Source organism: Centrocercus urophasianus, unplaced genomic scaffold (genome assembly GCF_019232065.1).
Source record: "Centrocercus urophasianus isolate 14NV4802_14NV808 unplaced genomic scaffold, USGS_Curo_1.0 seq_10, whole genome shotgun sequence".
In the NCBI taxonomy this organism is placed as follows: domain Eukaryota; kingdom Metazoa; phylum Chordata; class Aves; order Galliformes; family Phasianidae; genus Centrocercus; species Centrocercus urophasianus.
Window position 1 is genome coordinate 36,256,634 of NW_024884142.1, and position 21,920 is coordinate 36,278,553.

Sequence of the window (21,920 nt, forward strand, 5' to 3'; positions counted from 1 at the left end):
CCTCTTTCTTACTTGGTCTGTAATAAGTGCCCATTAGCACTATCTTCTCTTTCAGGATCTTTTGTTTCTTACTTTTATCTCTTTCATTGTGCCCCTTGGATACCTTTGTATCTTAATCTTCTCTTTTTCACTTTGTGCTCTAGCCTTTTTGTTTTTTCTTTTCCTCCTTCATTTCAGATTGCATTGCAAGTACAGTATCTTCCCACTGCAGAGTCTCCTCCCTTCTTCAGTCTTTGTCAGAATAAAATTTGTAGTGCTCACCATGATTTGGCACTTCAAGGTCAAGCGTCTTGAGAGACCACTCTGGCATCAAAGGGAAAGGAGGTGTTGCTAGATGAAGTCTGCCAGCTTCAGCTGGTAGGTGAAGTGGTTGTTTTACAGCACTTCAGCTCTTAGCATCTTTTCAATCACAACAGGATCGCTGTTACTTCCTCTGAGGTTGAATTCAAAATCCTTTCCAGCTTCTGGGAAGCTTCATTTACTGTTAAATTAAATCTACAAGCTGGGACGTCTTCCTTCTTTAGGGACCCACGTGATGAGCAGAGGCATGCGGTACCAATAGCGTCAGCAGAAGGCTCACTGAGCCCTGCTGAGCCCAGCAGATATCAGTGCAATGCCTGAGCAGCCCATCCTTCCTTTGCCTGTACCGCCCAAGGAGAAGGCCTTGCTCTCTGAGGCTGCTCTCTATCTCTGCCACCTGGCCGTGCCCAGGAGCCCACTGCTGCAGCCAAACACAGCAGTGGTTACAGTAACAGAGCAGTACATCCCTCGTGGACAGTGTGTGACTGTGGCCACTACTTGCCATTTATCAGTACTGGGGGATTTCCAGCTTCAGCACTTTTACAGATCACGAGTGCGGTATGGTAAGCAAGGCGATGCCTTTTAGCTTGATCGTGCTATTGTTTCTGTGCAGATACCGGGGTTTTTGCTCGTATTGAAGCCTTTCAGAATGACTGGGTGTCTGAAGAGTGGCTATGGCCTCAGGTAGGAAGGATGTGCTGCTTTTGAACCATATATGAAATGCTCACAACATAAAGTCCTTAGGACTGGGTTAAACCATGTTAGCCAACACAATTGCAGGCAGATCTGCAGAACAAAATGGTCATTGTTTTTTCACAGATGTAAGGGGGGAGCAGGAGCCTAGCCTTTCACAGTACTGGCAATTAAGCATTCCTGCAAGTGGTGAGTTTCCAACTTTTGGACAAGAAGCCCATTTGGGAAAGTCAATGGGAAGTGATCAGGATCATTTTGCATCTTGATTTGGCAGAGTAACAGACCGGCTTGAAGGACGGAGTTGAAAATCTTACGTTTGTTTGTAGAAGGCTATTGTTAATATAATCGGATGTCAAGCTTCAAAAGCATAATATGTGTTTATAAATGTTTTATTAATGATGTAAAAACGATCTAATAACAACATAAGAAAATTCTCATTGTGACAGGAGAAAAACAGTGCCTCTCCTGACAGTGCTTCTTATCAATGGGGATTCCCCTGTGGAACACTAACCAAGCCCATTCAGAAAGGCCTTAATTAATTTAATTAAAATCTGTCAGATCAAACTGATTAGCCTGACATTCAGCCTGGCAGGGGGGAGGCCAGTTCCTGTGTCAGACGGGTACTGAGGTGGGCTTGCTCTCTGCTGTCTGAGGCACACAGGCATGTGGCCTGAGGTGCCTTTCTTTGTCAGTGGACTAAACATGGTGGCTCCTAGGCCAGCCATTCAGTTGCTTTTTGTCAGAAAATATTTTGCTCTCTAACAGCTGTCCTAGTTGAGGAAGGGATGGCAGGTACCTCACTCTGATTGCACTGAGTGGCCTCTTCTAACCTTTCAAAATATTGGCCATCCTATGTCTTAACTGTTGCTCATGGCCACTGCCACCTGGCAGGAGAGAGGCACAGGCTGCATCACATGCTCTCCCAATGCAGCTGCTGGCTCAGGGCAGCTTGGAGAGCTGCTTTTTAGGCTATGAAGGTGGCACAAGTGTCCTTGGTGAGCAAAAGGCTGCCCAGCACTATCAAATGCTATGAAGGTCCAAGTCCACGTGGGGCATCTGAGAAGGAAAGGCACTTTCTGTCACCTGCAACTGTCGTGAAACTTTTTATACAGTATTTCAGGTAAAACTGGGCTGCAAGCGTGTATGTTACTGTAGCTGAACTTTCCAAAGAACAGCATGACCACATGTGGCATCATCCTTTCAAAGATTAACCTGAGGTGGAAACTGAGAATTTACACCCTCTAATGTCTGACTGTGTTCATCCAAAGTATGAGGAACCTCCTTAACCACATAGGCTTCTTAATCCTACAGCTGCTAAGAATGATGTGGTTTCTATGGCAAACATCAGGACGGCCAATGCAATCTGTGTCCCTATCCCTTTTCTCTTTCCACTTCCTCTACCCCACACATGTGCATACGGAGCATTTCTCATCTTCAAAGCTTTTTTGTAAACACTTTTATCCATCATTATAGTGGGACGGATGCATCAAAAGGATAATGCTCAGGTTTTTAGGCCCCAATCCTGCAGGCGCTTAGGCATGTGTTTTAGTTTTGTGTACTGTAATTCAGGTTTCAGTAGAACCATTCACAGTGCATTAAGCATCTGTGTAAGTCCCTGCACGTTAGGAACTGTGAAGATTAAACAGCATTCCAGTTTGCTAGAAATCCAAAGGTAGATGAACATGGTGACCCCAGCTACACAAGAACAGCAGTTCCTGAAGAAAGTGCTGCAGCAGCTGACATGAAAGACTTACCAATAAAAGACCTGTTAATAACCTGTAAGAGTCTGGCCTTTATTTATGAGAAGGATCCTTCTGACAGAACACTAAAGTGCCAGTTTCTCCAAAGAGTGGAAAGCATCTGGGCATCCAGCCCATCACGTAGGGACACATGTACCAAAATCATCTTTTTGTAGTGTTTAGCAGCATGTGTCCCATTTTAGTACTCAGAATCAACCAAACTTTTTGCCGGTGAAGTTAAAGAGATCAATTTTTGGCCAAACTGGAACGTGTATTTCATTTGTGAATTTTTTTTTTCCCCATTGCTTCTCAATTTTTATGGCCTTTTCAGTTGAATAGATATTGGTGTTCTTGAAATGTACACGTAGACACGTTTTCCACAAACTCTGTAGGCTTCTTTGATCCTGATCATATTACTATCTTCCTGCTGGCCCAAGGATGAGACCTTATTGCAAGGGAAACGTCTAATACTGAATCTGCATGATCTCTGTCGATGACGTTCCAGCAGTTTCTTCCCAGCTCTCTTTCCTTTCTTCTTGCATTTTGACACAATGTCCCTTCTCTGGCATCCCCCCAAGTTCCCCATTAGTTTTGTCATAATACAAAACTGAATTCTGTTCCAGTGCACTCATTACATTAGATTCTGTTCTAAATTTTATTTTATACTTCATCATCAGGTACCTAGCTTGAAAAACTTTAAGATTCTGTTCATGAAACAGTGAGTGGTTGGCTCAGCACATTGCAATAATGTAAGTTTGTAGACATAAGAGGTCAAGAAGAAGGACTTTTTAAAGAGAGAATTGTTTGCAGGATTATATAAAATTTGTCTCTTCCCATAAAACAACTGTACTAACTGTACTATTTAATTTTGATTTTTTTTCTTTATCTTTTCAAATGTTAGCCTAATATTTGAGGAAATAACATATTATTGATCTATTTTTCCCTCCTGGATCTTAGATCACAGTTTAGGCCCTACTTCAGCAAAGTACTTAAGAAGAGGCTTATCTTTAAGCACATGTTCAAGTCTCAGGGGAGTAAATGAGAATTAAGCAAATACTTAAGTACTTTACTGAATAGGGATAGAATTAAGCATGTAGTTGAATGTTCTGCTGAATCAGGGCCTTAAAATTAAAAATTAATCTTATTTGTGCTGCAAAGATTGAAAAGCTAGGCACTAGACTGGGATGGTGCATTAATATAAACCAGGAACAGGATAGTACCAACTGTCACAAGTGGAAGGGTGTATGGGTACTGTACAAGTGGGGCAAAGCTGGTGGTGGTCAGCTAGTGGGTAGGGTGCAGGAAAGAGATGCATTCAGTTCCTAGGTCTGTTTTAGACTAAATTAATGAAGGTTGACTGTGCCTGCTGCTCCACTCCTGTCACTGTTGAGCCCTAGCATGCATAACAAGCCATTTTAAGGAGAACAGTTGCTATACTAAGTCTAACTTGCAAAAAGGTCTTAATCTTTCTAAGTCCCAATGCAGACTCTGCAAAGTAAAGGCAACACCTCCTTGCCTCTTCCCTTTGTGCCTCCCTTGTCTATCTGATTGCAGTCTCTTGGAAGTGGTGAAGTTTCCATGCGTTTATGCAATTCATAAACTGGCACACTGCTGCTCTTCCTTGGGACTTCAAGATACATGTGTAAGAAAAAATAAAAATCCTTGTGCTTTATATGACATGATATCACTACAACTGAAGTTTTTGTCAAAATTTAGCTAATCCAAAATATTATCAGCGCTAAGCAGTTTTGTGACCAGTATTTTTAACTTGTGAGAGGAAAAGAAAAAAAAAGTTTGGAAAAGTTAACTTCCACTTAGGAAGACAGCTGCTGTTTCTTTTCAGTCTCAGTAAAGCTGAGTTGCTTACAGATTAATGTATTGAAACAAAACTTCTTTGATTTAGAGACGTCGCATATGCAGATCTCTAGTATGATATTTTGGTGCCTTTGGATTACTTCTGAGCAGTTTTTGGTACCAGTAATAAACACTGGAAGTGTATAAGCAAAGTACTTGAGAACCATCTTTTCTGCAAACCTGGAGCTTATGCCCAAGCCTGGCTCCATGTGTGGAGTTGCAGCAGTCCATGTTATCATTCAGCAACGCCTGGAGAAGATTGATTGACCCAAGTGCCCATCTTGAACTAGGCTTCATTTAGGAATACTTAACAAGTATTCATAGTGAGTGTAATATGATCTGCATGGGCACTAGCTAATGGTTAACTGTCTCTGTTGAACCCGAGCTCCTTAAACAAACACTGCAAGTGTGGGATGAGCTGTCTTATTTCTGCAGAGGCATAGTGCAGGTTGGGAGGCTAACACTTTCTTCTAAAGAGTAGAGAAAGGCAGGAGGGCTTTCACTCTCTGCTTGAACAGGGACGGAAAGCATCACATTACTAGAGCTTCTATTTTCAAATAAAGATGGGAGAGCTGAGGGTAGTGGGGTCTCTGAATACGTCCTGAAGTTCATAGCGTGGCTGACCTCAGCTCAGCTGTTAGCTTGCTTTTTTAACTGACCCTTGTCTGAACAGGTGCTTGATGCAGTATAAAGCTTCTCAGAATAGCTGGCGTAACTTTGCTTTCACACTTCAAGGCAAGTGAGAGAAATAGGCAAGAACATGCTTAACATAGGAGCAAACTGTATGGAGATAATCAGTATGGTGAATGAAGGGGCGAGATAGTGCTGAGACTTTGAGCTTTCTGTACAAGCCAAAAACCTATTAGATCAGGTGAGTCAAAACTCTGTGGATCTTGCTTATATGCTGGGGGCTGTGAAAACTTTGTGGAAATTGCTTGTCCTAAGACATAGTGGGATAATAGTTTTGTTTTCTGATCTTACCGTGGTATATCAAGGCAAAAAATGCATATGTGGGAGAGACCTCTCACCCAATTTTTGCAGTGATGGCATCACATCATCAGCTTGATTAATCCTTGATTTAAAAGTGTGATGCGTTAATTTCTTTTGTCTGAATCATTCTTTTGTTGTTAGAATTCCTGATTCTGGATCAGTGGTAATTCTCTCCTTAAAAGAATAATTAAAAAAAAAAAAAAAAAAAGCTAACACAAACATAAGAAGTTTAAAAAACAAAAAACAAAAAACAAAACAGAACAAAGCTGGATCTATTTTTGCATATGCAGATTTTTCAATCCTAAAGGCAGAAATCCAAAACTCTGTGGGAAGCCTTGAATGCACATCTAGTGCAAAACCAATATACTTTGGTCTTCCACTGTTATTGTCAGGGAAAGATTGTATTTCAGCTTTTTGACATATTCATTGCTTCAGAAATTGTCTATTTTGCATTATTTTTTTCAGACTAACTTTCCTTCCCTTGATGAGTTAAGTGACCTGTCTGAACAGACAAATGAGATTCTTAGCTTTGAATAAAGGAATGTGTTCATAACTGTGTAGCATCTACTGCTCACAATAGAAGCCTCTGCTCAGGACAGAGGTTTAAAATTTGTTTAATTTAAGGTATTTTTATTTACCAGATAAAACTGTTAAAATACTGTTGGACTCTCAACTCCCTCTTACACTGCGGGTGTAAGTACATTTAAGTCAATGAAGTTCCATGTGACTTGGAGCATTAAGCATCTGACGAGAAACAAATAGTAAAATACTAAAATAACTCTTTATCTTTTATTTTTGGATTGCTTGTTAGCGATATACTTAATTTGGTTTTGTTTCATTTGTCTCTGTCAATTAAGTTTGTGTCACTTCCTTGCTTACATATAATGAAGGCCTCCAGAGTGCATAATGATTAGTTTAAAAATCATTCATTCACAGAATAAATCTGTAGCTGTAAATCTTTTCTTATTGAGTCTTTTAAAATGACTGTCAAAGAGCAAAACCTTAATTTGTAGCCTGAAGTTATTTGTTAGAATCACTTTTTCTCGACAGATTTATTTATGAGTATTGTTTAATAGGATAAGTGAATTGTTTTATACTGGAAGTGAATGTATATTTTAAACAAATCAGTGAAATACTGACAAGTCTGAAACACAAATGACGTTGTGTTGTGAATTTCCCAGTGACTTTCCCTAGGCATAATTAATAATTAAAAAATTGAAGTATTTCTGTGAATTACTCTGTTTAGGATACAGAAGGGCTGTGATTATAAATAATATTTTTTCAGTGAATCTGAAATGAGGAATCTGGAATGAGAGAATGCTCAGACTGTTTGTTAAACAAAAGTGCATTAGCTGTTTTGCTGGGAAATTCCCTTTTAAGCATAGCAAAGTCGTAAATATGTGTATCCCTAATATTTCTTTGGATTAAAGCAATGCAATCTCATATCATTTGACGAATGCAAGTTTCAGAGTTTTCTTGTTTTGTTTCGCTAACATCCATTTTATGGGAACTTTATGAGTTCCAGTGCACCTTCCAAATATTTACAGTGCTGTGGTTGGATGGAAAGTTCAGACCGAATCTTTAACCTCCTCGTGTTGGTTCTAAAGACTGTCTGGAGTCCAAAGGTTACGAACTGCTTGTAAACTATCTCCAGAATAAAAGCCTATATGCGAGGACATCGGTGCTGCTTTGTGTTCTCTATTCTTCTCGTAATTTCCATTTTCTCCCCGGCCTGCCCCCCGGATTCTTAATGGTGTGAATTGCTGCAGTCTGTAGCATTCAGTGAGGCTATGCTAATCGGTGTCAACTGAAAGCCTGTCCTGAGGCTTTGCCAGAGATGTTAATTCAGTTAGTACTACAAAGCTACAAAAACAAAAAAAAACTTCGATGTCGTCTGCTGCTGAAGCGCAGATGCCAAAACCTTCGATTCAGCAAGCTGAATTGAAGCTGAGTTGAAGCGAGCGCACAGCTTTAATGGTACGGATTTAACTGAAGTATTCTCTGTAACATTAATCACTTCATACAAACAGGGGGCAACGGATGTAATTTGTTAGCGGTAAAGCGGCTCTTTGCAGCGTTTCTTTCTTTTTTTTCTATTTTTTTTTTTTCCCCTTCAGTTGGGTCTGGCATCACAAAGCTCACAATTTGCATTCAGAATACTCTTTACGATGTTGTAGCAACTGCAGAATTCAACGGAGGTCTCCCGTGAATCCAAATGTAAGAGTTTGCCTTGCTTAGCTCTGCAAGGGTGTGCATGCTGAATCAAAGACCATTTCTGTTCTAGATGTGGGGCAGTATGACACTGCTTAGCCTACAGGGATCTGTTTCCCAGAGCAAGTCTGGACCCTTGTGGTAGGGACAGGGGGGTAGACCCCATGTGGTAGGGACATCTTCAAACGTGAGTTGGGTGCTGGGTCTCCCAGGAGCCAGCAAGATCGCCCAGAAACATCCTGACTTCAGCAATACAGTTTGTGTGTTTTTGCAAGTGGGGGATAGGGACATAGTCCTACTCTCTCCTTCCTCCCCCCAGAATTGAACTGTTTGTATATCCCTTGGATCTCCTTTGAGGAGCCAGGCTTTGCCTCTCAAGCAGAAGCACAAAATAGTAGACTTGCTCAATGTTATTAAAAAAAATTGGTTGTAAGTGTACATTGCTCCCTAAAGCCCTTTTCCAGATACTTTTGCCAGAGACAGGGCTGTCACTAACAGATTTCCACAGGCACAGTATTCTACTCCCAACTGTGATAAATTTACCTCTGTGGTAGTTCATTAGAGAAAACTTTAGCAGGGAAATGCGATTCCTCCTCGTTCTGTAAACATAACATTGGCACTTACGTCCTTTTTCTGGTTGTTTTTCAGAGGTGAAGTTGAGTTAAATTGATAATGATTTGTATGATTTTTTAAAAATATGTTTTTCTGTATTGGTCTGTGTTTTTTTTGTTTAATAACAGAATATGCAGCATCTCTGGTTCATCAGAGTGATCAAAGCTCCAATGAAAACAGCTTGAATGGATCTTTAAACTCTGAATGGGTCCTCACTGATCAACTTAAACTCATGGCTTTATTCGCCAGAAATAACATCGTTTTACTAAAATGGGTTTACCAAAACCATTTTTTTAATAAAAAATTTTAATGGTATGATGGCATATTCTTCAGGGATATATTTTAAGTGCCTTAGGAACCAAGTGTGATTGTAATGATAAGTCATTTTACAAGGCTTTGGATGTCCTTAACTCTTTGTGAGATAATCCCAAATTTACTTTGTTAAATATTTTCAAGAAACAGGCCTGCTGACTTCAATCTGCAGGTCTGTTCTGTACAGCGTGCAGTTTCCAGGTACTTGGTATCTCTCATGTCCTATAACCTGCTTTGTTTGCGTGGCTATCTAATCTTGCAGCAGGTGAGAAGCTGCAATTTGTAGGATGTCTTATCAAAATACAGAAAGCTGATGTGGAAAAAAATGGTGATTAAGACATACTTAGCTTGTGCAGTTTAAATTCTGCCTTGAAAAACAGGCCATAATGAATGATTAATGCCCAGCGGTGCATGAAAGCTTTTTGAGGAGCCATGGGCTGTGTGGCATGGATGAGCCCTGCAGAAGAGAAGCCTGGGGCATCAGCTCTGTTGGTTCCTCAAGGGGCTGAGCATCCTCGTCCCCCTCCAGCTCACCTCTATCTGTTTGTCCAGTGATGCAAGAGTTTGCTAATTAAACAGTTCACAGTGGTGTTTGGGGAAGAACCTGTGGACATTTAACCAATTGAACAATTTATTGCTGTAATTGAAGGGGCTAGCTGGTGTTTATTAACTAGCCTTCCTGTCACGTTCGAATTGCTGGACTAACCCTTGGTCCCTGACTTTTGTTTTTAAGCACTGCACCGGTATCACTGGTGCTTGGGCTGCCTGCTGCAAGGCCACAGCTTTACTTAACCCTGTTCTGTGATTTCAGCAACATGATTTGAATTTTTTATTTTTTTATTTTTTTTTTTGCATTGCAAGTGTGGTATTATAAATTAAGTGCTGCCTGTTAAAAGCAAAAATTTAGAAAAAAATGGGTTAGTTAGGATGACTTCTAGCTTGAAAGTGCCAGTTAGCCTGTGCAGATTCAGTGTAATGCTTGCTTGTTTTCCTATTACAATCATGGTCACCTCTATCATCATCATTAAAGTAAGTTCGGGATAGGGTGAACAGCAGGACTCCTGTCACACCTCAGGCACACATAGCACTGGACACTGTCCCAGGAACAGTGAGCCCTGATGGTAGAATAGGCTGCTTCTCCCCCTTGCCCACAGAAGTTTCTGTAACTAGAACTAATCGGCTGTTCCTAAAGTGCAATTAGTGGGGATATTAATCTAGGCCTGACAGGTGTGAAAATGTCTCTTTTGAGTCCATTCAAACAACACCATATCTCATCCACCATAGGGAGAGCCTGGAGCAATTGTGTCTGTAAACTTGCAAGGCTTCGTTTGTCGGAACTGAACAGCCCGCTTTTATTAATGGCATTTGAGTCTGACAACATAAACTCAACACAAATGGATGGGAGGAAGTTCAGTGAATACTGGCATGATGTTTGCTATCGGTTCCATCATTGGTAAATGAAATGCTTGCATCCACCATTATTTGGGAAAGAAAAGGGAAGACATCTGTAGAAAATATAGGTGTGAATTATTTTTAATTCAGTGAATTTTTTTCCTCAGTTCAGTTCTGGTGACTTCTGGTGCAGTTTTGTAATCTGCAGTTTTAATGCTTGTTTCTTCTTGAGTTTAGTTGTTCTTTGTCCCACTGGGCACAGGACATGGCAGTGACCTTAATCCAAAGATGGCATTTCTATGCTCACCAGCAGCACAGATATTAAACAGCATTAATGTAGCAGAACTTGTTTGAGGAACTGGGGCTAGATGCATCGCTACAAGTTCGTCTTCTTGACAGGTGGTGAAAATGGACACAGCTCAGTGGAGCTGCACTGATCTGTGCTGGTCTGAAGATCGCAAACCCAACCAGCAGACACTGGTGGGGTGCTGAAAGGGTCCCAGCTGATTCTGCTGGTGGCTCCTTATGCTAGTGGCTTTCAGGCTTGGAACTAGACAAGGAAATTTGTATTTCCTGCTTTATTTACAAGGGACATTCATGGTGTGAGACTAAAAGACTAAGCCTACCCCAAAGACATGCATCTGTTTTACATAAAATAAATGCATTGTGAGAGTGAGAAATTGCTTGAAGATGGTCTTGATATTGAAAGTAATGTTTGTGCACATGCACATGCATTTATACTGCACAGTCAGATAAAATTTTCTCCAAAGGTGGAAAGCTCTGTTTTATTATTATTTCTGCTTTGAAGAGTGTATGAGGCTTTACTAGTTCATTCTTTTGGAATGAGCATCTACACCATGGTGATATTTCCTAGAAGCATCTCAAAAACATTGTCTAGAAAAGATATGTGTGGACACACTCTTCCTTGTCACTCAGCCCAGGCATATGCTGGGAAAGACAACTTCTTCAAAAAATCACTTTACTAATTAACAAGATCTATCTTATCAATGCTGGGATTTTTTTGCTCTGCTGTGGTTACAGAAGAACACTTCTCAGACTGAAAGACTTACTACCAGAATTTGCAGAGGTCAGTTTTATTCTTGTGTCAAAACCTTCAGCTGCAACAGTTTCTTCTTTCCTTGCTGTTTACTCCATGACTTACTTATAGAGCACAACCATATCCTTTCCCAACCTTGACAAAGCCAGAAAGCAAGGAAGATCGTGCTTGCGTTGCGTAATGGAACAAGGTTCAGTGGCCTTCAGGAGCACGAACAGGGGCTGAGGTAACCTTAGAAGAAATGTGTCCCTGGATTTAGCTGCATATGCCTTCCTAAGTACGAAGGCTTGTTAACCTGGCTGCTGACATCCCTATTGCTGCCTTGATGTAGCCATGCGCCTCATGACACTATGCTTTTTCATGGTCAGCACACTTGCAGCTGGCTCTGAGGCTGAGTGTGCTGCACGGTGTAAACATGCCCTTTTGTGTTTTTTTCTAAGAAAAGTGCTGTGTTACCTAACTTACTGCCATTGAAATTGATCTTAATTCAGCATGGATGACCAGCACAGGAAATGATTTCCTCCTTCCGGAGCAATAGCAAGGCTTGTCAATTCTTTGGAACTCATTGCCTTTCTGTTAAGACATCTGAATGTTCAATGTGATTTATAGGTTTAGTATTCAATTACTGATTTATTTGGGCATGGCAGTCCTTTTCTTGATTACCCTAGATGGTGCAAAATGCACAAGAGGAAGGAGGGTCTTGTGATTGAGACACAAGGCTGTGATTCAGGATGTGTGCGTTCAGCTCCTTGTCTCTGTTCTCAGCTTTCAGTGAAACCTTGGGGAAGTAATTTAATCTCTTCCTCTTATGCAAAATCTCTGACTCTTTCTGTCTTTCCTATTGAGCTGGTAGATGCTTTTCACCAGCTGCACATCGTGCAGGTCCCCAAAGAGGCAGGTTGGTGTATCGCTGGCCTGTAGTGAGGCCAGGCAGCCTGCCTTCCCACATCTGGGGACAAAGGGTCACATGTGGCACTTCTGCAGGCCCTTCTTACAATGGAGAGCCTAGGTCTACTGTTGGGGCTCCTGCTTGCCCTTCAGTCTGTCACGTGGCTAGGACAAGAAGGGCTTGTTTTCCTACTCTTTACTTTGGAGACAGAATACATTATCAGTCCTATGAAGTACGCAAGGCAATAAGATTACTCAAATCAATGTCAACCAAGCACAAGTTTTGCAGTTTCTCAAGTTGGTGACTATAATTGTTGAAATTACCCCAAGTTAAAGGATTTGTTAATAGCTGAAAATAGGAGTGCATATAGTGCTTATTTCATGGTTAGTGGTGGAAGGGATAAGTTCTGATGCTTCACCTCTTTGTCCTTTTTATGGAAAAGAAGTGTGCACACTGGAGATGTTTGTTCACATTTGTCTGACTTCAGTGGTCTGGGAAGTTATGTTCTTCATACTTCGGTTATATTTTCACTCCTGTTCAGAGTTACTATTAGGAAATTAGCTACAGAGTGATGCTAAATATTTGCATTGAGATGTTTTTCTTATAAATCCAAGCTGCAGCAATGCAGTAGAACCTGCTTTTCCACAAGAGCTGTCGTATTCAGGCACTTGGTACCCAAGTAGAAAAAAACAGTGATTAAAATAAGAGCTAAATAAGCATTAATGTGGTATTGATAGAAAGCTGCAGCTCTTTGCTGTGTGACTGGTCAGAAACCAGAGAATGAATAATAGCTACCAGTGTCCCACGATTGAAAAGCCAGAGGAAATGGCAGCAAGCAAAAGCAAATGAAGATGGATGAAACCCCAAAAGGGTGAAGGGAGACGTCGCCCATGCTGGGCGAGGATGGGCGGCTGACTCCTGGGTCACCTCTGCTGCTGCTTTTTGGAGTGGTGTTTGGAAAGGGCAGTGTTTAGGAGCAGAGCTTCCTGGCTGTGACCGCCGCACAGCACTTACACATGCTGTGTGTGGGTCAGTCGGAGGTCATGGCAAGTTAACTCAACACCTCCAGTGAGGAGAAAGCTCTTGGGGATAAACTGCCTTACTATCACCGTCTACATAGCTGCAGGAGGATTCGCAGATGGTTCGTTCGCCCATCTCCTTTGGTCGAAAATACATTTTCTTCACATAATCAGTGCTGTGAACTAATACATCTCCCTTTGCTAAATAAAGCAGACCCTGAGCATTGGTTTCTCCAGGTAGGTGTTTCTCCTGGCTCACTGTGCTGTGTCCAGGCCCAGTCTGGTCCCCAGCACTGTATGGGTGCTTGGGCGATGCTACCAGGGTCCAAACAAGATCTAGACTGTTGCAGAGCAACAGAATCAGTGTGCATTTGGTGCCTCAGAGCATCCTCCATCTGTGTCAGATAATGCCTAATATAAGGCTGCCTCTTTTTGCCATGGCTCTCGCTATCCCACGGCTTAGGTCAAAGGGAAGAAGCAGTTTTTACACTTTCATGTGTATTGTAGTGCTGCCAATAATTAATTAATCAAGGTTGACTTCAGGAGTTGGTTAGGCTGGATGTGAAGGTGGATGTTGTCTGCTTATCAAATGTTTAGTCTGAGTACATTAGGCAAACTGCATCTAGTTCTGTAGCTCTCATGCTGCAAACCAGGAGTGCAGCAGTTGTGTTCAAATCACTGAGATTTGAAAAACATTAAGATGAAAATAAACGACGCAAATAGAGCCTGTGTCTTATCTATTCAGACTCGTATATGAGAAATCAGTGTATTTTACATAACTCCCATGTCTCTGCTTCCAAGAGCTTTTGCAGAGCCCTGTACGCTGTTAAGCGTGAATGCAGACAGCCCCTCTTGTGACATGTTTGAGCTGTGCTTCCCTGCATATGAGAATTTGTGGGTTTTTTTGAATATCCGCATGGATTGTGAACAAAAGCTTGGGAAAGGTAATGTGCTGAGGCATAGGGAGTGAACTCTGCAAAACCTCTGCAGGTTGCAGGCTGCTCTGGTCCTGTCCATAAAAGAATTTAGTAGGCATGTATTTTATGTATATGGGTACATCAGTAGATACGTAAAAATACACGTGTCTGTTTTCAATAAAAGTATTCCGTGATCTAAACCTCTTCCAGATAACATCTTAAAAATCTTAGGCTTCACATTTTCTTGAACAGGCTTGTTCGGGGAAACGAAAGAGAGTGCTTGACAAGATTATGGTGTTGCTTCTATACGTTTCCTTTATTCTTGTGGCTAAAAGGAAATTACAATGTGTTGTTAAGTCAAAGCGTGGTCTGTGGAGCTGAACCAAAAAAAACCTTTAAATGGACTAAAATTCCCCTTCTGATAAAAGGGAAAACTACACAACAGAGAGACAGGATATCTTTAATTTAAATAGCGGGTTTAAGTATATTAATTTGAGTTCAAAGCATCTTTCAAAGGGTATGATGCCCACATTTTTAATTTTACCTAATACTGAGCATCTGGTGTGGACTGGTTTGTGGTACTGAGAGCAAAAGGAAATACATTACTCATAGATGAAAGGAGTGAGGGGGAATCACTGTCCTGACTAAAAATAGCCTTTTTTTCTACCAGTTAATATCAGCTGGAGGTTTGATTAAATAGTAATTGTCTAGAAGAAGACAATAATTGAGTGCGACTGTTTCCTTTCAGGGGCCAGGCCCAGGTGGTGAAAGTTAAGTATTGTCCTTCAGATAGGGTCCTGAAAGCAGTTTTCCTGGATGTCCGCTGAGCCCTTCTGTAAAATGTCCTTTCTGGGTGCTGAGCTGCAGACAGACGAAGTCCAGGCCTGTTCACAGGGCAGCAGCGGCTCTCAGGGATGCAGCGCCGGAGGATTTTATGGCCGCGTTGCAGATAGGAGCTGGCTCACCTCTTTGGCTGGAACTCTAACCCAGAGGCGCAGAGATCACAGGAGACAAATGGCTTGAATTAAGAAATGGAGTTGACATCTATAAAAGTCAGAGCACGTCTAGTAGGCAACATGTGTAATAGGACTATAACATTATATCTAATAGGGATATTGGAAAGCTGTCTAAAAGCGCAGCTTCCGTTCGGAGCATTTAAAACCAAAATGCCCCAGATTAATGCTTTTTTGTCCAATTTCTTGATCAGAATTGTACAGTTTTCTCCTAATAATTGATCTTTGTACTGATAACAACCACGCTTAGCTTTTTTTACATTAATAGTGAATAAACATGTGTTTATGTATAGGTCGACAATATTTTCCTCTAACTTTCTGCAAGATTATTTTCTCTGAGTGACCCTTTTACTCTTCTTTGTATGAATACTAGTCTGGGACTTTACGCATCATAAATATCTGAGTGTTAATTAACCTTTGCAAGGGTCCAGGAGACCAAAGAGCTATGAAATGGAGCCAGGCAAGAAATGCTTTCTCTGCCTTGTGAAAATTTTCAAAATGCTACGTATCTTGAGTGGAACAGCCTCAAAACTTTGGGGAGTTTTTCAAGGAGAAGTGGAGGAGGAAAGAGCGTGAGAGACCAACCACTCTGCTGCAAAGTAGCCAAAAGTCAAAGTGTTCCCCTGGGGAGGGACATTTGTCCTTTCAGTCCTTTGTTCTGCATGTTGCAGATCTAGGACTTGAACCTTACACCCCCGCATGCTGAATTAGAACCATAAGCACCAAGCCAGGGCCGGGCCAGCACCGCTGGATGGCTTGGAGACAAGCATCTGAACAGACCAGAGCCTGCTAGGAGAGCAGAATCTCCAAAGCCTGTATGGCCGTTGCTCAGCCCTGCTCATTTCCCTGCACCTTGGGCCTGCAGCCTCGCTGCAAGTGAGGCCAACCTCTCATCTCTGCCAGAAGTGCCCATCCCTCAAAGAGCAGCATCCCACCGTGATGCTTTGGGCACTTAAGATTTTCCAGAGACATCTGATCCCTTGCATAGGTGACTGTAGTCACCTCAAAGCCACAGCTGAAATTGATGACGTGTTCAGATAGAGAATTAGGATGTCTTGATTCTGTGGTTTAAGCCACTAGACCACACTTTTTCTGAAATAGGTAGGAATATTTGCATTTTTATATAAGGAAACTGAGGCACAGAGGGGGGTACGCAACATGCCAGAAGCCACGTAAGAGGCCTGGGGTAGGGCTGAGAGCAGAGCCCAGGTTTCCTGATACTTGCACCTGTGACTTGGCTGCAGCACGCTGTGACAGCACGACAGGAAGGAACGGAGTTAAAAATTGAATTTGTTCTGAAAGCAAAGACTCTTCTTGCTTCAGCTGGTGTTTTCTATTATACTCAAAGCAAAGATAAAGTCAGATTCATTGCTGTGTTCCTATAATCTCTTATTTTAGAGTTTAACTGGCTATCACTTTGGCTCCTACCTCATGAAACTGCTGGCCTTCTGCTAACTGCAGATTGGAAGGCTTAAATAAGAGACTGCCCATTGAGAATATAATCCCTGTCCGCAGGGGGCATAGAGATTTCTTCACCTCTGGGACACAGTTTGTAGTTTAAGTAACCAGAACTTGAAACTCCTCGTTGAGTTAGAGCACAGCATACCAAAAATTAACCTGGAATTTAAAGAGAAGGAGAGTGGTCTTTAGCTGACAAGAAAGATGGCCAGTTTGCTTATTGCCTCCAAGTACATAGAAAATATGGAAGAAATTTTAAGGATGATAACAATAATATTGGGAAAGCAGATATTTTCCCATCTTCCTCTATTGCAAATGCAGTGGAAAAATTATATAATTCTATCTGTGTTTACTTGTATGTTTTAATAGAAAAAAAATGGGGTCAGTAAGTCCTCTGAAAATAGGCTAAAATACAGGAAGATTGAGAGGTCATTGCTTCCATATTTTGAGCCTATGATTTCCAAAATCAAAGGCCTAGTAATCCTAATGGATTGACTTCCAAAATTCCTTGGATTTGTATTGCTGGACTTGTCTCTCTCCAGGGCTTAGCTGGATCCCTGCAGATAGATTTTCAGGTTTATATGCTGTAATTCCACTTAGTCCAGCTGTAAACTAGTGGTGGCTGAATTAATACATTACAGGGAGGGTTTTAAAAAAAAAAAGAGTATACCTACAAAACCCTTAGCTTGTATGTCAAATCCTGAAGGGAGAAAAATGGGCATTTCAATTAGTTGGTTGTGTGGCCTGATTGAAGAACAGGCCTGTGGCTAACAAAGCTTTGTCTGTAGTATCAGCTTGCTCCTCATCCAACAGGACAAATGGAGTGGTTGGTCATTAGCGGGCTAGCCATCGGGTAGGGGTTTTGTTCTTAAATGGGGGCTTTGTCTTATCCCTGCTGTTTAAGCCCTCTCCAAGCACTCCTCACCTGTCATATCTGTCATACATTTAATTCATCACGCTCTCTGGTCAAAAGCTACACTGATAGTATCAAAAGAAGAGGAGGGGGCTTCTTATAACTTTAGCGATCAAAGGAGATTACCAAGCAAATAAGATTTTAATGAAGACGGCAGGTTTGGAAAGGAGAATTTACTGCACGGTGCATCGCTAACACATAAAGATTGGGCTTATCTGTACAGTGTTTGAGAGTGCAGTTCTGAACTGTTACAGAAAGAAGGCTGGATAAATGTTTTGGTTTGTGGTTTTAATTACAATCACAGAGGAAGGAGATTGAGGGGATGGGGGTGGAGTTCCTTTTATTTCACTTTTAAAGGTCATATTTTTAATCTATAAATATGATAAGCCTAGCAGCCTCCTTAAACATAGCAAGCCTGTTGGAGTGATGATGGATATATCCCCTGATTTTCTACTGAGCTCTTATTGTGAGGCCAAGGCTCCCTGTTACTTGGCCCAAATTTCTGAATGCACATCACAGGACTGCAGTAGGCTTTGCCTCACTGCAGTCGCTTCAGAGGCAGGGCAGGCAGGCTCTTCCCAGCCCCAGGCCTGCACACCAGGGTATTCTTGTGGGCACACATACTGGGGGACACCAGCCAGCCCCTCGCTGCCCCACGGCACCTAATTCCCTATTATTTCCTGTTAAAATGGCAGTCTTCCCATGGACGAGGTATCCAACAGGGGACTGACAAGGACTGGCCAACACCTCTTCTGTTTTCTGATAAAGTGAAAACTGAATTATCTGTTGTTTCCCATTGCTGTTGCAGTAGTCGAGTGCTTGAAGAGCTAGTCTCTCAGAGATTCAGTTAGCATGCCTTACCGCAAGCATAAAGCAGTGCTTCAGCAACCAGCCTGTATTCATACGTTGCATGTAGCTAAATCTACGCTGTTAGCAGCACAACTGGCCAGCTTTATTTTTGCAGTTTTTCCTTGTGATGAAAATAAAGGCTTTGCAGTTGCTGGAGCCTTTGATGAAAGAACAGGTAGCTGTATTATTAGCCCAGATGTTAACTTCTTTTATGTAAAGAGCGGGGAAGTGGCTGCCCGGCTTTCTTTAAATCGAATCAGAAACTTGGGGTCCAGGACAGAGGTCAGAAAAACATGTCAGAACTTGTCAGCCTTTATGGTTTTGGGTGGAAAGCTCCAATTCTCACTTTCCACTGAGTAAAACTGAGAGCTGATCATTTGTGTGGTTTTCAGCCTTGGTAGGTATGATGAATTACTTATTTAAAAGTGATAAAACATAGGGAGGTTTCTACAGCTGAGAAGTTTTATGTTCACTGAGGAGATGGGTCTCAGCACCCTTCCAACATGGGAGTTATTTTCTTGTTTTTTTCAGTTGAGGCCATCATCCATCCCTCTAATTTGCTCTTCTGTAGCCCTCAGCATTTGCTGATATGCAAGGCACAGTGTACCAGTTTCACTGAGAGAAAGATGAAAAATCACATGTTGTCATCTGGCAACATGAATCTAACTGAAACAGAGTTGAACCCAGATGTATTCACTAGCAAGGACAGGGTGAAGATAGAGTCAGCATCCTGATGATAAATAACAGTAAAACCCAGGTTTGGCTATATGCACTGTACAGATATTGGCCAGCTGCTGAGGTGCACTGCTTTATGCTGCAGTGGAGCATCCATTCGGTGCCTGAACCTTAGAGTAAGCGTGCTGGCAAATGGCTTCTAAACTGATCTACTTGAAGCAATAATGATAAAACTTAGATGTGAATAAGACTCATATTTAAATAATGCCATCAGCACACAGCGGGCCCAGCTCCGTTCCAGCTAGGCAATGCCCAGTTCTCACTAGTTGGCAGAAATACTGGGAATGCCACTGGGAAACTAGGAGCAGAGTCCTGCCAGACTGCCCTGTAAATGCGTAGAAGACTGAAACATTTCAGTTTATGTTTGGTTCAAGGACCTCCATGCTATTATTCGGCTGGAAACTGCTCCCTCTTACCCCTTTATCCCTCATAGTAGATTATGGAGGCTGAAGGCTGTCTTATAATACCATTTTTTCCTTTCACAAATGAAAAGCACTGGGAAGTTACATGGGTTACTCGTGGTATGGACCAGCCGTCTTGACTAATGTGTTCTGATTAGAGATCTTAAGAGGTATTTGCAGAGCTGAAGCACTTATGTAAAAAAGTGTTTTTTAAAATAACATAAGTCCACATGACAGCATATAAAAGTCAAATGACAGCGCAATTCATGGGTTATTGCTACAAAACTAACTTTTCAAATGAGTTCCCAAAACACTCTGTGGTTGGACTCTCTCTTGAGGAATTTGCTTTTAAGCCACTTTCTCCAAGTTTTAAATCTGCCGACAGAAAGCTTCAAAAACTTTTTCATATCACTCCAAACCTGACTGGGGAAAAAAAAAAGAGAAAGGAAATCTACCTTTTGAAACTGGGCATCAGTTTTCTTCGACAGCACAAAAGCCACCATGCCGACACTTAGCAATGCAACGAGTTGCCTGCTCTTGCAGCTCATACTTTATTCTCTGCATCAAAGCTTTTTGGGGATGGGGTGGGGGGGGCGCGAGGGGGAAGAAAAAACAGAGAGTGAGAGAGCGAAAGAGACAAGCTCTTCAGAGCCTCTAATGACGCGTGCCAAACACGTGGAAGGTAAATCCCCTAATTCAGGCTATTCTTTCAGCATTCCCTGGCGGGTGGCCAAGCTAAATATTTCTGCTGGATAAAAAATGCACCCTTGCATGCAGCACTTTCTTAACAGGATGGCTTTCGGGCTTTGATGGAGGGGGCTTCTCCTGGGGAAAGCCAACATGTGTGTTCTCTTATCTATTTATTTATTTTATTAAAAAGGAGCTTTATGGACTGTGATTGGATTAACTTAGCGAACCCCGGAGGAAGAGGAAAAACAAACGGGGAAGCTGGTTTAGCACCCCCACCTTTTTGTCATCTTCTTTTGGGATTTCCTGGCTAGCTGCCACCTTGAGCCTGTTGAATGTTCTTTAGATCAATCAATTAAAAAGGCTTTAATATTTGGGTGATTGGAACGCAACATATGGGCTGCTGGTGCGGATGTCATGTGGTGCGTGTAGTTAATTGAAATGATTAATAGAGGTGTTAGTTTCTTCAAGACTAATTGAAAAAGAATATAATTGGAAGCATCGGCTAAGCATTATTGTTGCCTTTTTTTTTTTCTTCTTTTTTTAACGTATTGTGTCTCTTAGACACTTCTATGTGTTTATAAGCATTCAAGTGGATTTTGTGTGCATCTTTCCAGCATGGTGATTGACAAAATCGCATTTATTGTATATCCAAAAGTCAAACTTGTCTTTATGCAAATTAATCTGAAAAAAAAAAAATTCCACTCGCCTTGTAGCAACCACCACATACTCTGAATTTCTAGTACCTGTTTGTCTTTAAACCAATTTACCCTGCCCCCTTGTTATCTGTGTGTTTACACCATCCGTCCTCAGGAGCTGACTGTGAGTCTCTGAAGGGCTTCTAGCTCGCTCCTCTCTCTGCAAGGAGTTGTGCTGATTTACATTTTTTCTGGTGTCTCAGCACACTGCAAATGTGCCAGGTCTTTGGGGGAAATTGCGTCTAGGATTGTACTGCCCCACACCTAGTCATCCTGACCATACTTCAAAGGGATACAGTTCTCCCAGCTTTGATAGTCAGGAGACATTCAGTGAGAGAAATTCAGAGGATTTAGTTGCAGTTAGAACTTTTGGCCTCTCCACCTTCTTTAACAACAGTACATGCGTTTTTTTTCAGTAATAACAGTCTGAATTTTTACTAAAATTCTTAAGCAAGCGTGAAGTAGAAAGCCAAAGCCATGAATTGACTGCAGAGGACATCTGGCAGTAAGGCGAGGGTACAAAGGATGTGTCTTCTGAAAGTCACCCCACCAAAAAAAAAGGGCAGCTCTCAGGTTAGAAACGTGGAAACTGAGAAAACATGAAAATCTCTTGTCTGTAGACAGAAAACAGGGGCTGGGCAGTGCAACACTGTGCTTGCTGTCCTGCTGTGGTTGTCGGTGCTGTGGGAAGCCTTTAGCTGCAGATTACTTAAGACTGAAGATCACACCAAAATAACATGTGAATCTGGTACAGGGTAAGTGGTTGCCTTTGGGGAAAGAAAATCAGGCAAGATGTGTTGGAGATATAACCAAAAGGTAAGTCAGTTCCAAATGGGAGGACAGTGAAGCTACATTTTGAAGCATGGTATTTTCACACTAGCCTCCTTGTTGCCTGCTTTTGCTAATGGAAGAAAAGCTTATACAGAGTTGTAATGTTTTGGGACAAAAGGGTCTTTTTGGAAAGCACATATCACTTTCTGTTATTTCCTTTCCATGTATGGTGCAGCTTTGTGTGTTTGTGCATCTTTTTCAGTAGTCAGAAATTTTATTCTGCAACTCAGAATAGATCAAGCAGAGAAGTGATAGATAAATGTAGAGGGGCTTGTTGTTGACTTAGAGGAATGGAGTATAGGATGGTTTTAATATTTCAGAGTCTTCCCACACAGATTTCCAGCGAGGCT

General features: G+C 41.7%; 1 protein-coding gene across 3 annotated transcripts in view; it reads left to right on the plus strand.

The window, feature by feature from the left end:
* Positions 1–21,920, plus strand: part of PRDM1 (PR/SET domain 1) — a 98,479-nt gene that overhangs the window by 39,151 nt on the left and 37,408 nt on the right. Inside the window, exon 1 of one of the 3 annotated variants that reach the window (XM_042826103.1) lies at positions 21,445–21,494. The exons of the other annotated variants lie outside the window; for them this stretch is intronic. The gene's annotated coding sequence lies outside the window, so the exon portion shown is untranslated. Of the gene's footprint in view, positions 1–21,444; positions 21,495–21,920 lie in introns of those variants that run through there. 3 annotated transcript variants of the gene reach the window in all.